The sequence below is a fragment of the Meleagris gallopavo genome, chromosome 14 (genome assembly GCF_905368555.1).
Source record: "Meleagris gallopavo chromosome 14, MGAL_WU_HG_1.1, whole genome shotgun sequence".
Classification (NCBI taxonomy): Eukaryota; Metazoa; Chordata; class Aves; order Galliformes; family Phasianidae; genus Meleagris; species Meleagris gallopavo.
In genome coordinates this window covers 14392522-14404446 of record NC_139417.1, presented here as the reverse complement: position 1 = coordinate 14404446, position 11925 = coordinate 14392522, and positions in this window count along the sequence as shown.

Genomic DNA, 11925 nt, shown 5'->3' with positions numbered 1-11925 from the left:
CCCTGGAGGACTCTGGAGCAAGGACCATCCATCTTCAGCTCACTGACTCCACCCACAGCTCACAGTCCCCAGGCTCATGGTCATCATGACATGTGCTCTGTGGATGGCCCCTTGGATCCTGTGACTTGGCCCACCCTGCTCATTCAAAGCAAAGACATTTAGCCCTGTATAATCAAAGCAAGCAACCCAGCATGGCTTGTAGCATAGTGAGAAGACAGGTAAAGAAAAGATAGCTGGACAGCTGAGAAGTGGAGTGGTGTTCCTTTTCTTATAAAATGTCTTAGGCAAACTATACCTAAAGACCTGCTTTGCTAGCACACATGGGTATTGGCCCCTGTATCATGTGAGGTAAATGCAAGCAGTCCTGGAAAACCACTGCTCTTTTCAGTGAACTCCAAAGGCAGGGAAAGCTGATGTTGCCACACCTTACCACACAACAGTCTGCTTTTAGGGCCGAGTCTGACCGATACACTTCTGCATCTGTGAGCAGCTGAGAATTATCATTCAGCATAAACCAGCATGATTCCTCCAGAACAGCTGTAGAAATACTTAGCCCAAATTAAATAAGCATTACCATAGCAGCTAGGTGCTTATTTACAAATGAAGACCTGGTGGCTGCAGCCAGAACTGCTCACCCCGGTCTCTGCAGAACCCCCCGAGCCTGGCCCAGAAGACTTATAGTCTTTGCATGGGGACAGGACTGGATGATGGATTGGAGGATCAGGGTCACTGGCTGTGTCGCCCTCTATGGGGTCATTCAAGGGGTAGGTGATGGTCTCCAGGTCTCTGAAGGTCAGGGGGTCCTGCCCTAAAGAGCAGAGCCCATGGCAGATGTCACCCTGACATCTGATGGCCTCCTGTAAGCAGCCTGATGGAGAAGCTGCTCCTCCCTCAGCTGAGGCATCTCTGTAACCCACCAGAGACCCTTGCTCCTGGGTGAGAAGATCCCCTTGTGCTTGCACCAAGGACTGGGTGCTCCCCCTAACTTGGGGACCCACCTCTGCCCAACCATGCAGCCACTTTCCCGTGTCCTATCCACTGCAGCACCCTGGATATATGTTTCCAGAAGCTGGTGTCTATCCACATTAAAAAAAAAAAAAAAATCCAAAACCATAGAATCTGTAAGATTGGAAAAGACCACTAAGATCACCTAATCCAAACCCAACCCATCCCCACCATGCCCACTAACCATGTTCCTTGGTGCCACATCCTTGAACACCTCCAGGGACAGTGACTCCACCCCATCCATGAGCAGCCTGCTCCAATGCATTATCACTCTATCTGAGAAGAACTTTTTCCTAATATCCAACCTGAACCTCCCCTGGAAACCCCTTAAATCATCCCATTTCCAGAACCCCCACCCTGTCAGCAATCAACTCAGATCCCCAGAGGCATCTCCTGTGGGCAGTGAGCATCCAGGCTCAGCTGCCACTCCCTGCAGGTCTGGCTGCTGTGTGCAGTGCTGGGGGCCCCAGGGCAGGCACAGGTGGGGCTGGGGGTGCCGGCAGCAGCTCCAGCAGGCAGAGAGCCATCATTGCTATCACACAGCTCCAGATGGAAAAAAGTGCTTGGCCAATCTCCAGTCATCGCTGCTCCAGAGGCAACAACCAACCACGCTTTTGGCAGATACCCTGAGACTGTCCTTCCTCCTAACCAGGGGAAGATGGCCCAGACTCACGTCCCCTCCCAGCCCAGCCTGTCAGTGCCTTCCATTTCTCAATAGAAATTCCTACGCAGTCAGAAGATTTTACCACTTTGTTCTCAGAATATAATAACATTTTCTTTTTTAATTAAATCGCATTCCCCATCTGCCTTGCATGCATGTTTTGGGTTGGCTACTTTTGCCAAACATAAGGTCAGCAGCCACGCTACTAACTTTCTATAAAAGTGGATTAATGCTGTTTTATCTAAAACCAATGTCTGTTTGCAATTTTGACCACACCCAAACTAAGGCTATGTGACTTCACTGTCCCAGATGTCCATCAGGAGCCTTTTAACATTAAGATGCTCATTTAGCAGCATACATTGTCCTGCTTCCTTCGTTAGCGAACTGGAACCTCACAAGAATGATTTATAATATTTCCATAACAATTATGAACTTGCAAAGAGGGGGTTGCTGTGTTTAATTTGAGCTGCACTCACACGAGCAATTCCCATTAAAGCTGCAGAACTGAGTGAATTCAAGGGGACTTGAGAGCAAAAAGCTGCAGCGTGGGTACTAATAAAGAAGCCAGGAAAAGCAAAACCCAACCTGCAGCACACAGGTTTCAAAAGAAAGAAAGTCTGTCCAGTTCATCTGGAAGATGAACCACATGAGCACAGAACTAGCTGGGCTTCTGTGCTGGGTGTGCACTTCTATAGACTTCTTGTCCACATCTCCCAGCCTTTCCCAAGGAGGCCCATCCTCCAGCTCTCTCTATGTATGGAGTTAAAGCACAAAGATGAATAATTCATATGAGCTTTCATCTACATCTTCTTTCCAGCATAGAAAGGACCCCAATGAGCACACACTGGCCAGCACATTACAGGAGTCCAGAAGCTCTATTTAGTTCTCAGGGGAAGGATTTGGGACAACAGCTCACCCATCCACATGAGGTCGGATTGCTTCCCCCTCCCAGTCCCGAAGCTGAAGAAAAGCCTGCACTCAGCTAAAATCTGGACTAAGATCTGCAAGGCCAAATCAAGATAAGCACAAAGCAGAATGCCTGCAAGTATAAACTCATCTTCTTCAAAGCATTTCAGGCCCCAGCTGCAAATTGGTTTATTCCGAGAACAAATTGTTGCTCAACTACTTGGAAGCTGTCTTCACAAAACTTCAAGCTAAGCATCTTTGATTGAAATGAACATAGTATTACTGATAAATAATATCACGTGAGAATCCTGGTGGAGGTCTAAGCCTGATCCAAAAGTGAGATAATTAACTGCAAGGCATATTGTATCACTTGTTACTCTATACCAGCCGCTAAGTTGCCCAAGAGTCCTCCCCATGCTTTGCATAAAGCATCCTTCTGCTGCGCATCTCATAACAAGCTTTCTCCACCAAGCTAAACTCATGCTAAAGAAAGACAAATAATCTCTGGGTTCGGCCAGGAATTTGGGGTGGGTTTTGAGGAAGCCCAGAAATATATTTTTGTTTATTTTGTAGCTGTACCCAAAATATTTTTCCTCACTACTGGAAAAGCAGAAGTGTTAAATGCCTGAAAGCTTCAGAGAAAGCCCATGGAAGGACTGATCTGGAGGGTCTTCTATGTCATAACTGGGAGTTAAAAGCATCCTCTCCTCTCTCATGCATACCCTTCATATGGCCACAAGATTTTCTCTTTCTGCCCCAGTCTACGTTCATCCAGTTCATCCTAACAATTCCACATGCAGAACTGGCTTGAAGGAGAAAAAAAGATATATTTTGTCAACTCCTATCGGCAAGTCAGTGCCCCAGCATAAAACACCTTCTGTATTTATTGGAGCACTTAGGATCCAATAGACAGAATAGGTAGAGTTTCTCCATAGAAGCTGGCATAAAAAAAAACATGAAACCAATTTCTTCACATGGTGCTTCCTACAAAACTCTCTGGTGCAGCAAAGCATCACCTTCCTGAAAATACTTCAGTGCATATTTGGGATATGGGAGACACGAGGGGTCTGCAACCCTCTCCCCTCAAGTCTGTGAGGCCACATCTGGGGAGGAGCCCCCACCTGCACTGGATTACCCTTCTGCACATTGACCTCATCTTGGCTCTCCTGCTCTGCTTTTGAAGTTCCTTTGCAGAATCAAATTTAGCAAGGTCCATACCTGGGCTGAGAAATATATGTCCCGAGGGCACTTCCCCAGCAGAGCTGGCTTTCATTAACCCAGCTTCTCCACTGTCCTTTTTTCACACCCATTAAACAGCACCAAAGGGAGCTGGCAATACATTTTCCTTTGCCCTTCTCCTTTGTGCTCCTCCTTGATGAATGGCGAAAGCAGATGCACAGTTGTCTTTGAAGGCTCTGGCGGATGAGCATGTTGAATCAATGATGGATTGGACCAAATGAATCACAGTGTGGGAGAAAGCGCAAGGCAATGATTTCTAAGTGGCCTTCACATCTTTACACTTCAGAACTCGCTTTAAAAGCCCGTTTTCTTCTTTTTATCTGTTTCCAGTTTCTGCAGTGCCTTTGCATATGTTGAGGGAGGTAGGGGGGAAGGAGGGGAACCTTTACATATAAACAGAAGATTCCACTTCTCCATCAGACAATAATGAAGCATTGTCATTTAGGGAGTTCAAATAGCTGGGAAACCACTTCAAGGCCGTGCAAAACAACTGGGTAGCATCAGAAAGAACAGCATTGGCAAACCCAGCAGCACAGTTTCAAACTCCAATACAGCAAACTAACAGAAAACCACAGCTGGTTCAGTGGCCTACTTCCCCATGCTGGGAGGCAAGAGCTGCTTCAGAAAGCAGTTTTAATGAAACAGCATTTTAGGATATGGTGAACTGCCAGGGATTACCAGATACACAACTACTGGCACTCCAACCCATCCAAAGGTTCCCAGTGCCATCCCAAGCTCAAGTGCTCCCAGCCTGGCTGCTCTCAGGCCCTCCCTGTGACCTAGGACAACTGTTCTCATCAAAAGGATGGGTTTTCCCCACAAATAGGGAATGCCACCGCAGCAGCACAGAGCTGCATCAACACAGTCTCAGCAGAGGCATCCAGAAGGTGCATCCTCAAACTCTCCCAGTACCACTTCTGCTATCGCTCCGTACCCAGGCAGCAATATTTATGAACTGCCATGAAATCAGGAAGAAATGCTTTATCCATGAGCAGTGAAAGAAGGGATGAGCTGAAACACAATTTGCTCAGACCTTTTTTCCAGCACGCCCCCAGGTTTGCAGCGATAAAAGGCTAAAATGTGGCATGAGCCTGGCTGTGGCCAGAAGCTGATAATGCAGACTGAAACACAGAGAGAAATGTGGGAAATTGAGGTGCTGGGGACAAAGGGAAGTCTGTTGCAGTAAGAAAAGCCTGAATCAACAAATTTGCCCTGAATACCACTTTCAACTTAATCCAGACGGAGCTTAAAGATAAAAGAACGAAGCGCTGCTGATTTTCCAGCAGTGAAATGACAGCTGGTGGCTTCGGTGAAGTGTTGGTTAAGCTTTGCAATGATCCTGTAGGCACTCAGGCCCACGAAGGCAATGCAGCCAAGTGCTCACAGGGACGGATTCCTCCTTGCTGTGCAGACCCCTCCAGCATTAGAAGAGAAAGGAAACCTCTTCCATCCCTCCAACCAGAGCACCCTTTGGGATGGGAGCTCCACCCACATCAGGAGGTGAAGGTGATTAATTACCCACACACCAAGGGGGGTTCCTGGAGCAGTCTCACTGACAGTGATCGTTTGGGGCCATATGGCACTTCCACATCCCATTAGTAACGCGCCTGCTGCACCCCGAGCCCAGTTTCATCTTTCATGGGGTCGGGGAACATGAAATACCAAAGCTCTGGCCAAGATCTCCAAGGGCAGGACGCTCAGGGAAATATGTTTCTTGAAAATCAAACTTCTTTTAGCTCTCAATGGCAACAGCATCGTACAGCACTGACTGCGCCCATGGAGACGTCCTATTTCCAAAAAGACCTCATGGGGCTGTGATGCTAGAGACCCAAATCTCCTCAAATTTAGAGACAACATGCTAGCTCACCCATCCCATTTCAGTGTCCAAACATTGCCCCTCAAATGGGTTTTCAGGCACCTGCAAGGCACAGACACGGGTGCTCAGTGGCCATGGACAGTGCGTGACAAAAGCCTCATTTCCTCAGGAAGGTGGCTGTGCTCCAGCAAGAAAACACACACTCAGGCTGGCTGCTCCATGCTGCACAGCCCCCTTGGCAGGCGGCATGGAAAATGCCAGCACTCACAGATATGGTCTCCAAGGAGGACAATTTCCAAAACCCAGAGCAGAGCAGGAGGGGCTGCTCAGCACCCATCTCCCACAGTGCAGCAGCTGGTGGCTCTGACATTGGGGTTGCACCCAGCAGGTGCTCACCTCTAAAGTGCTATGCTATCTTATCCTATCCTTTGCTGCTGTTTTATGGGAGAAAGGGTCCCGCCAGCTAAAAAATAAATAAGTGCAAAGCTAAGCAGAGGGAAGCTTCCAAGTGACGTGATTTCACTTGGTTGTACAGTACCAAGAAGAAGAGAGAGAGAACAGAGAACACAGAGAAGGGAGGGGTTTAATTGTGGGAGGAAGCAGGTGGTAACTTCAGACTCATCCCCAGTGCCCTGGAGCTGGGCATGCCATGGCCAGGAGTGGTCACAGCAGTGGCTGCCACCAGCTCTGGGACCAGAACTGCTCAGAAGATCTCTATCCCTTGCTGTGATGCTCACAATCCCTTGATGGGGGATTCTGGGATTCCCTCCTGCGGTACTTCAGAGCCAAAAAGTGGGAACAGGAGAGAAGGACGGTACCAGGAAGGTACCAAGCTGCAGCCAGTCCCCACCACACACACCTTCCCCAGCCCAGGCACATGCCAGCAGACCTTGCTGCTCTCTATCTAACGTATTCCATATGGAGCACACACCTCCAAAACATTACTTAAAATGGGAATAAATCCTTCATGAGACCTCCACGTGACAGATACCTCCTGATTGAGTTGCCAAGTGAGGAACTTTTATTTTAAGGAAAAAAATCTACAATTAACCTATTGTCACCCCATAGCAGGGGGAAGCAATAAACTGTGTACGTCTGCTTTCCAGCCAAGCCCGAAAGGTTTATCCACCAGCTCTTCTTAGCAAATCTCCCCTGAGAGCTCTTTTGATACCTCACGGATTTGTTAAACATTTATAACATGAAAGTGAGAATATTATATACACTGCCCCAGCATAAATCACGGGTCTGATCCTCTGTGTACAGTGGAAAGGGGAGATGGAAGGAGAAATGGGGTTCTAGGCTGCAAGGTGAATCAGCACAGAGGTTTCTCCATCCCCCCACCAAGCAGCGATGTGCACAAAGGGGCTGTGAGAAGCCGGTGCTCCTCCAGCCCCTCCAGTTTTTCAAGTTTTACACCTGGGGAAAGAAGAATGAACAACCGCTGTTAGACGTCGTCAAGGTGAGAGCACAGGACATTTAAGAAGTGGAAAAACATCTGTTCAGCACAGATAGAAACCAGATGGAGGCGGAGGGGGGTGGAGGACAGAGGAACAGGCGAGAGGAAAAGCAGAAACGCGCTCAGGGAGATGGCTGCAGGAGAGGAGGGCTGCATGGAGATCCTTGTGTCCTTCCCAGGGCAAACAGCTCAGGGACTGCTCTTTCTGCAAAGGACTTGCTGCTGGGACAACGACAGATGTGGGGCTCATTTCCAGGGCCAAAGACACTTCTGGCAAAGGGCACACCAGATACTTTCTGCAGCAAGTGTAGGATTTTAAACAGTAGATTTGGCACTCTTCCCTAATCCTCTTTATCCTCACGTCCACAATCAAGTATTCCTCTTCTGCTTTAATGCAGCTTATTCTGGGGCTTTCAGAGACATCAACAAGGAGCTTTTATGGGTGTAGTAGGGGCAGTAAATGAAAATGATGCATGCCAGAGCGGATGCAGCAAGTAAAACCTAAAAGGGTACAGCAGAAGACCATGGCAAGGGCACACAGATATCTCGGATGATGGGGGGAGTAATTTTGGGCACAGAACAGAAAGTAAGAGCAACCAGAGGGCTGGAAATCCCCCAGGAGCAAACCATCAGGATGCCAGGGAGAAACATCATTGCAACAGCCCTGATAGTGGAGAAAAACATTACCAGGAACACACTAACTGTAGATGTGTCTGCAGTGCCAATAGCCAGGTTCTAAAGATCACCGAAACAAAAGCAAGATGCATAGAAAGTCACTTCCCAACTAATAAACTGATTCCTGCTGTTTTTACATCTGACTTTGCTCTCAGAGCCCATTTTGGCAGGCAGTGTAAATGCAAACAGGGGAAAAAAAAGCAATGTGTTTTCTTTTTAAGCTCAGAAAGACGTCTCCAATAGCTTCAAACACTAGAACTGGTGAGCAATTTCCTCACTACACAGTACTTTCTACAGAAAAAAAAATACATTTGTCAAAACAAACTTTTTTTTTGCAGGAAATGTTTCATTTTGGAGACATTTTGGTCCATTTTTTTAAATGCAGTTGAGGTGTCCCATTTCTGGCAAGTGCCAAAATTGAAGGTCCTTTCTTCTGTTGCTGTTAAAAATCATAGAACGGCTTGGGTTGGGAGGGAATTTAAAGATCACTTAGTTCCAACCCTCTGCCATGGGCTGGCTGCCTCCCACCAGTTCAACTTGCCCAGGGCCCCGTCCATGACCATGAACACCTCCAGGAACGGGGCACCAAAGCTCTTGGCAGCTGTGCCAGTGAAGCCAAGCCGTGCCTGCCAAGGCTGCAAGTAGAAGGAGGATCAAAATCACCACTACCTCCACCCCCAAACAAAACCCAGTGTTTGAATTCGGGTTTTGGACCCCTCACGGCAGGGAGATTGGACTCCATGATCCTTATGGGTCCCTTCCAACTTGAGATATTCTATGTTTCTATTCTGTGAACTAAGAGATCTTTAATTCCATGATTCCAACCCAAACCATTCGGTCACTCTAACTTGGTCACTGTGCAGTCTGAGAATTGTGTTGTTCAAATGTCTCTAGCATATTCACAGTGGAATATTTACTGCTACTTGCATGAAACCTATGGAATTTGAGCTGGCACAGAAACATCCACCGCAATGCTGAATTTGGTAACAATTAACCAGCAGAAACTCCCTGCAAAAGCCTTATTTCTCCTGAAAGAGCAGTCAAACTGAGCAAGGAATTTTGGATTAACACGAAGTGACAATGAGCAATGCCATCACTGTGCCCACCTAACACTTCTGCCCAAGAAAGGCACCACAAAGAATGCAAGGAAAAGCCCAAATGCTGCAATAGCCACGGGGCAAGCGAGCAGCTTGCAGGTTGCTGCAGGCTCCACGCAGCTCTCCCGCCCGCTTCCTCTCCGGCCGGCTCCCAATTTGTCTGCAAACCACAAGTTTAATTGGAGCTGGCAAGCGCTTTGACTTCAAAATGCACGTAACACCTGGAAGGCAGCGCTCAGGTGGAAGGGGGGAGGAAGCAGGATGAAGGCCAAGAGCTTTGTCACGCTCTGGGCTGCCTGCATGGAGCTGCCCGGGGAAGGAGGAATCGGTAGCTGCAGGCACACCATGCATGGCTCTTGCCTTGCAATCTGAACGAGGATTTTTGATCACTTTCAAATGAATTACAAGACCTCTTTAGCAAGAAATTAATAAATAAGTAGACACGCCCTGAAATGGTCGAGACTTAATTCCAAGAACAAGGAGGAGGTGGCGATGAGCCACTGCTGGCCAAGCTCAGAGCAGGGAAATGGCCGAATGACCCAGCAGCTGTGGGAGAGCATGGAGCCAGCTGCCAGCAGGCTGAACTTGTACCTGCGAGCCTGGGGAGCTGCACACCCTATTTGCTGCTTTTTGTGCTAGGAATGACTGTGACCAGGTCTGGCTGAGTCTTCTAAAGACCAGCTTAGGAGGACAGACATATTGCTAGTGGTTTTACCCCTCAGAGATAAGTTCTTGCAATTCTGACCAGTGACAGCTGAAGCAATGAACAGAGCATTTCCCAGCTGAAAATCCACTCCTCTCCTCTCCGAGAGTCTAAGAAACAACCTATACCAGGAAAACGTTGCTACAGTGCAGAAACATTTCTGCAGTGACACTGTTTTACCACACTGCATACACCTGAGAAGAGCACAACTGCCGTATGCCAGTTTCCAATCCTAAATTTCAGCTTTTATTTTCAGATATTACATTGTTGAAAGCCCTACTCATTCCTTCAGAAGGTTTGTTTATCTTTATTTAAACAACATCCAAATAAGGAGCACTCAAACTTTGGAAGTCCTACGGGACAGAAGCGAGTTGGCCATTTCTGCAAGGCTTTCATTCAAAGCATTTAGCAAGTCTTTAATAACAGTCAACAACACATGAGAAATGCTAACAGAGGACAAACATTAAAAAAATAAATGGTTTGCAAGGTGCTCCCGCAACAACCCTGGTAATAAATGCAAATCCTAGAAAAGATTTTGTTCCCTTTGAAGGAAGCAGTAACTTCTGCGTGCTTGCTACAAAGCAATACAAAAGGGATACTGACATCTCCTTGGCCAATTAGACATCAATCAGTGCAATAAGAAATCAAGTCACTGTTTTATTTTAATCCACTCCTACACATTGCATCCCACTTGTGGGTTTTTTTTTTTCCCCTCCTTGCTGCATATATACACGCTTTTATCTGGTTAGTGTTATATTGAGTGGCTTTTTTCTCAACCTGGGCAAATTTTTCTCAGCCAGATTTTGGAAAAAATCCCATCTGGAAAGTATGAGTGATAAGTGGGATTGTGACACTGCAGGATTGCCACGTGAAGGAGTAGACAGCTTTGTTCATTAAAAAAATATTCTCAAGAACTTATGCAAGCAACAGCAAGTGTAACAAAAGCATGCACTGAGCTGTCTCCCATTAACAGTGCAGATCAAATGTGCCAGTACAACTGCTTCTGCTTTGCCTAAATAAATGCCTGGATCAGTCATCAAAGTAGGATTGTTTTCCACAATACACTTCCTTGAGCAACCCAGATAGCCTTTGTGTTGGCCTCAGTAATGATGTAATGGGAAAAAGTTACAGGCATTCTGTCAAAGCCATGCAGATTGCTCAAAATACTATTTCCCAAGGCTCCAGCTTCGCAGGTGCAGACTCAGCAGCCATCAAGACTCGCTATGATTAATGGCTTTTTCCAACGTGTTGCCTTATGCTAATACAGAGAGCTAACTTTTATTAAATTATGGATGATCTGTTAGTGGATTCTGGTCACCTGCAAGCTCACATATGTAAGGAAGCTGTTGAAACTGGTGCAGCATGGCTATCTCAGAAACAAGCCAGCCTAAGCTTTGCGTTACCTCCACATGCAGACCTCCTGTTTACATTGCCTTCTACCCAGCTGTCAGAGGGAGAAAACTACAGAAAACTTAGGAAAACTGTGATGCCAGAGATAAAGGAAACCATTGGTCCATATCCAAACCACTCAAAAATGTACTATAACCCCTCCTAAACACGTCCAAGACCAGACAGAAGTGTATCTGAAGCGTCATGGAACATCTTGCACAATGACACAAGCTCATACAATGCTGTAGCCCAGATAAAGTCACTCAGCGGTTATCAATACTAATAGAAGTGAACAAGGCAACAAACAAAAACAGAAGCCATTTCCCTGCCCCCCAGGGGGGGCTGGCAGCTCTCACTGATCCACCCCTCATGTGGTGGCTTCGGATCACCACAAATGAGCCAAGTACCACCAGGCTCCCCTGTACTTCCAGCACAGCCCCAGAGCTATTCCCTTCTGTCTGAAACAGAGACAAGCTCTAGGGAACAAGAAACCCTCCGAACCACAATCCTAGCGTTTCTAGCAAAAGAGCAACAAAAACATCATGAAAAAAGCACTCACTACCTGCAGAGATTCCCTCAAAGATCCTGTTAAGAATAATACCTTGGAGCAGTATGCACAGTGCCCAGCAGTCAGTAATTGATAGCTTGCAGCTGAGTTTTCTTCCCACAGGTGTAGCCCATTGGGAAAGGCCCTTCCATGAGGCATACCAGCATCCCATAAACCCTATAAATGCTGGAAGAGGAAGCTGTATAGGTAACTTTTGCTTACAGAGGCAGATTGGTAATGGTTCTGCATTTCATCAAAGGGGTCTGATGGACAGCAAAGTAAGTAGGAGACAAGGGTAATGTTTTTCCTTTCTTTCCCCACCGCTTCCTTTGGATGCTGTATCTCTTGTAGGCTATCCTCACAAAGAACTTCTTGTCAGTGCCCTGGCTGATGCTGCTGTATGTTGCCCTGGCTGGGTGAGGAGGCTGTTG